The following is a 6,000-nucleotide window of genomic DNA, read 5'->3' as shown; positions in this document are numbered from 1 at the left end:
AAGTAAACGAAGAAATGACACTGAGCTTTACTGGGATATAGAAAAAAAAAACATTTGTAGAGCCTAGGACTAATTTACAGAAGAAAATTACATGTATATAACTTAAGCATATTAGAGATATACTGAACTACGTAAGAAATCTATACAGGACAAGCGTAGCAAAAAGGGGAAAAAATTAAAAGGAACATACAAACAAACAGACAACAACAACAGCAGCAACGACAAACAAAAACAAAAGAAAAGAATGACACGTCATCAACAACAGCAGCGGTAACAAACAAAAAATATAAGAAGACAATTATTATTATTATTATTATTATTATTATTATTATTATTATTATTATTATTATTATATTTTAAACAAGCTCCATTATTATTATTATTAAATAGTTACGTTCTATACATTTGACCATTAAACAGAACATACATTACTTGATTGACAAGAGATCAGGTGGGCCTTATAAAGTTTCTTAAACTTGTTAAATGTTTTTGCTTTTTTTAGTGCCAAGGGGACAGTTTCCCACATGACAGAAGCAGAGTACTTAAAAAAGTAAATTTGCCTATGTTAGTTCTAACTTGTGGTCGGTAAAAATTAAGCTTAGCAGAATTCCTGGTGTTAAAGGAGTGGACAGTTGCTGTAGGCGTTAAAAAGTTATGGAAGATTGCTGGAACAGTTGATGGATAGTTGTATAATTTGAATGCCAGTGAGCAGATTTTGAATTTAACAATATTTTCAAATTTTAAAACTTCAAGGATTTGGTAATATGGGAAAGAGGGCTCTTGTTTGTTTGCAAAAAAAATACTACGGATGCATTTATTTTGCTTAGTACAGATCTTATTTAAATTAGTCTGATAATTGTTGCCCCAACACATTGCGCCGTAATTAAGATAAGGGTAAATAAGTGTATAATACAGTTGTCGTAACATCTTTAAATTCAGGTAGTTCCGTAGTTGGTTTAGGATTCCAAGGTTTTCAGTCAGTTTGCCTTGTACATGTGCTATTTGAGTTTTCCAATTCAAATGCACATCTAAATAAATGCCTAAATATTTAATACTAGTTTTGCATTCAATGTTTAAGATATTAATATTGTGTATAGTTGGCTTCTGTGGAGATAATATCCGTCCTCATGTTAATAGACAACTTATTGAGATTGCAATAGTTAATTACTTTCTGAAGTTCTGAGTTCATAACTGCCTCAAGATCTTTTGATGTTTTAGTAGCATAGAAGATATTAGCATCATCAGCAAAAAGTCGAAAGGAAAGCATGTCTGAAGAGTTAGCTAGAGTTAGCAAGATCAGTTATGTAAAGAAGAAATAATAGTGGTCCAAGGGTTGATCCCTGAAGAACTCCACAAACAATCTGGAGAATTCAGATTCAACATTACCTAGTTTCACATATTGAGTTCTTTTAGTAAGGTAACTTGTGAACCAATCTAGAGTTTTTCCACGTAAATATACTCCATATTTATGTAATTTCCTTAGCAGTATCTCATGGTTGACAGTATCGAGGGCTTTGAAAAAATCTAGAAAGACCCCGCATGTAATGGGATAGTTGTCAAATGAGGTTTTTAGGATGTCAGTTATTTCTAAAATTGCAAGCTCAGTAGAATGGTCTTTTCTAAACCCAAACTGGTATTTGAACAAGATATTGTATTTATCTATAAATGAGATAACCTGATCATTGACAATTTTTTCTAGGATTTTACTAAATGGTGATAAAACTGCTATGGGTCTGTAATTTGCAGGATCTGTTGCATCCCCAGATTTGAATATTGGAGTTACTCTTGAAACTTTAAGTACCTTAGGCACAATACCTTGTACGATTGACTGATTGTAAATATATGAGAAAGGTTTAGATAATTCATGGCTAGCAAGTTTTATTAACTTGTTAGGAATATCCAATGAAGCCTTTCTTTCATTTAGATTTGAGAATAACTGAGCCACATATTCTTCAGTGACAGCTGATAAGTAAAAACTATTTGCGGGGCTATTACGTATGTATTTGGTGGGGTTATCATAGATAGGGTTAATTGCACTAGCAAGGGTAGGGCCAATTGTAGTGAAGTGCTGATTAAATTGGTTAGCAATATCGAGTTCGTTAGTATAGATCTTACTATTTCTTATGATCCTAGAAGAGCAGTTTGATTTAACTTTAGCTTTCCTTTTAATGATTGTACCAATAAGCTTCCATGTTTCTTTCAGGTTTTCTTTGTACAGCTGAAAATATTGGTTATAATATTTATGTTTGGCTTTAGCCTTCATTTTGTTAAGTAGATTGGAGTATTGTTTATACTCCTTTATCTTCATTGAATTTTTCCTGAACAAATGTGATTTATACATCTTTTGTTTCCTTTTAATTGATTTTAAAAGGTCCAACCTTACATTGTATGCTTTTCCTCCGTTTAGTGTTATTCGAACAGTGTTGAAGAAGCTCACGACCGAGGGTGCACAGAGCATTTGCGTGCTCCTGGCCTACTCAAACAAACCCCAGTGTATCTAAAAGCCAGGAAAGACCAAATCATCCCAAGGAAAATCATTCGATCTGGCACAGGTTCAACCTCCTCGTATTTGAGTTATCAGGGAGGGACTAGACAAGTATGCTTTATCACCTGCAGCAAATTAAAGATGTGCTCATGGCATCATGGAGGGATGGTACCCCTAAGCAATACCACACGTACCTTAACAAATGGAATCAGTACTGTCGGGACAAAACATTGATGTTTTCAGCCTGGGGTAACAAACGGCATTGAATTTCTCGTTTCTCTTTAGAAATCAGGCTTAGGATGCAGCCCTATAAACACAGCGCGTTCTGCACTCTCTTCAATACTTGTTTTGGAAGACGGAGTAAAGTTTGCAGAGCACTCTTTAGTAGCTCGTTGCATGAAAGGGATTTTTGAGTTAAAACCAGCTTTGCCCAAATACACTGAAATTTGGGACGTTAACATTATGTTAGGTTATTTAAGAGCTGCTGCACCTTTGAGGTCCTTATCTCTTAGGCAGCTTACCCTAAATTTGACCATGCTACTCTGCACTACGGGACAGCGTAGACACACTATACATAAGTTTGATGTTAACTACATCCAAGAAATGAGTGACCGCTACAGAATAACTATTTGTGAGAAACTGAAACAGAGTAATCTTGGGCGACATCTAGCACCCATTGAATTACTCTCTTTCCAAAGTGACAAGAAACTTTGTGTGGTAGACCATCTTAAGGAATACTTGCAGCATACGAAACAGTTGCCAGATGAACACTCACAGTTACTGATAAGTTATGTTAAATCATTTAAACCTGGATCCAAAGATACCATTTCTAGATGGGTTAAGCAAGTGTTAGAGCCAGCAGGGATCGACATCAACAAATACTCTGCTCATAGCAGCAGAGCCGCATCAACATCCAGCTGTAAGGACAAACCAAAGGTCTAAGCCGAGCAGTAATTATGCAGAGTGCAGGATGGTCTAATTCTTGTACATTTGCAAAGTTTTATGACAAGCCTGTTGACACCCCCTCAGCTAATTTTGGTTCTATGCTGCTGAATCCAGACACACTCTGATCTGTTTTACTGTAGCATTCGTTTCTCGAGTTGGAATAAACTAAACATATACTGCTATGAATTGTTCGTAATGCAGGACTTTGAAGTCTCATGTGACTCCGTAGTGATGTAGACTGATGACAAAGTAGAATTGTCAGATTAATTATGCCCTGTTCACGACTGATTTTGAGTGTCGAATATTTATTACCTAATTACACTATGTGTGAAACTGTTGAATTAGCCCTGCATGTTGCACTGAGTTCGGTTTATCGAAAGTTGGCCGGTTGCAACCTATAAAATGCCTATCAGTATGTGTTTTAATATTTCAGGCCCTGTTGACATGGAGAAAACTTGTCCCTGGTAAGATGGTCACCCTCCTAGCCGGGTCTAGCGTTTGTATGAGAAAAGAACTGACCTTTTTTCCTGAGTGAAGAGCTGCCCGGCTAGGTTTTGATCATCAGGAGACTGGGGAGATAGCACTCGTGCATTCTCTCATCATCTTGGCTCGACCAAGTTGACTCCACTGGGCGAGCCAAAGTGTTTACATGGAATAAAGTTGGGCTGGCCAGGAGGGTGATCCTACCGTTGACAAAGGGTGACCCGACTAGGTGGGTTTCCCTTCTAGCAGAGCCATTTTTTTTCCTCATGCAAGCGGTTTACTATGTTACGCGGTTAAACCGCATTTTATAGTGAAATGTAGGAATATTTGGCTGGTCCAGGGTATCTCGGATAACTGAGTGAACCTTCTACCCGGGACAATTTTTCTCCATATAAACGGGTACTTAGGATGTCACAAGATTAGACCGGCCATAAAATCTCTGTAAATTGACACAACCGGGCCATAAAATTTCTGTAAAATGACACAAATTGGTCATATGATAAAATCTCTCTAAATTGACACAACCAGGTCATATGATCAAATCTATGTTAAGTTGACACAAATGGGCCATTATAAGATGTGAGTTGAAGAGATGAATTGTGGGTAAGCTAACGCCCACAAATGGGGGAGAGACACTCACCGCTTTGCTCCTCTCCCTCCGAAGCAAAGAAACACAACAAGGAAAGTCCCTGTAACTAACTGGAAAAGTTGAAAATTTACAAGCATATGTGAATCTCAATTTACAACTTCCAAATTACAATTTACATGTTTTGTAAAATATATTTTACATGTTGTTGTTTCGTAAATAGAATTTACATGATATTTACATCTGTTTTTGATTATGTGACTTCATTGGAAATTGGAATTTACAGGATCCTTTGGTAAAGTTACAATTTAACAAAACATGTAAATAACATGGAAATTTTTAAAGAAATTTACAGTGTTTTTGTGTGTAAATTTCATGTAAATTGCTAGGATGAATCATGCAAATAACATGTAAATCAAGGCATTTGTAAATAACATGTGAATTCCATAAAGGAGTCATGCCCAGCACAGAATGAGATTGAGAAAGTAATGTAGGCTAGTAAGCAGACTTTACCTTTACCATGCTCCTTGAAAAAAGAAAAAAAAAAGGCCTTGGTGTTTAGCTGCTCAAATGAATCGTGCTGGTTTCAGTCAATTAACGTGGATGATTTCACAGCCCGTAGCTGCGGGTGAGAATTACTACTTTTGAAGTAATGATCAAAAATCTGGCAGCCATATTTGTTATTCTAAATGATTAGTGTCCAGTCTCTTGAGAAACGAGATGCTTCCGTGAAGCATACACTGGGTTGCCTGTGGTACGTGTTACAGAAAATCAGAAGGCACTGAATTGTGTGGTATTGAAATACAGCATTCCAGTCTCTGAAGAATAACAAATAAAAGAGAAGCGAGAAACTTTGGCTTCTGGGCTGACATGTTGATAATTTTCAAGTTCCCTCACAACTTCTTTTCGCCACAAGTGTGCCCTCTGAGCATCTGACAGCTTTGTAATCCTAAAGTTCACTGAAGTTAAGCCCTGCCGGGCGGGGTTAGTGTCAGGATGGGAGACCTAAACAATAAACCCCTCAGTAAACAGGAGCATCTGACGGAAAATACTGTTAACGCTAACAAATGCGAACTCAGCAAGGTACAGATTTTGTTAGCTTGCTTTATGCAAAACAAATATTGATGCAAAAGCAAATAACTATTGATACAAAGTTTTCAGATAGAGCATAAGGAAGTTTCAGGGACGGTCGATAGAGAATAAAATTTTTAAGACATGAAAACAACATTAATTTTGATCCGTGAATAAAGAATAAAAAAAGTTACGATCAGCGACAAACATTTTGGGAGATTTTTGCTACGTTCAAATACATCGCAAAGTCGAAAGTAACATGGCCGGAATTCAGCGGGCGCCGTGATTAAGTTACCGCGGCATGTTTACTCGCCAAACAGTGAAGCATCTGTGTCAAATGATGGCAAGATACCGGGTTTTTGTAAGTTTCTTTTTCTGTCAAGTGTTATAAAGTTTGACAATGAAATGGGCGAAGTCAAAACAAAGATCA

Source organism: Montipora capricornis, chromosome 9, assembly GCF_036669925.1.
Source record: "Montipora capricornis isolate CH-2021 chromosome 9, ASM3666992v2, whole genome shotgun sequence".
NCBI lineage: Eukaryota > Metazoa > Cnidaria > Anthozoa > Scleractinia > Acroporidae > Montipora > Montipora capricornis.
This window is presented reverse-complemented; position numbering follows the sequence as displayed.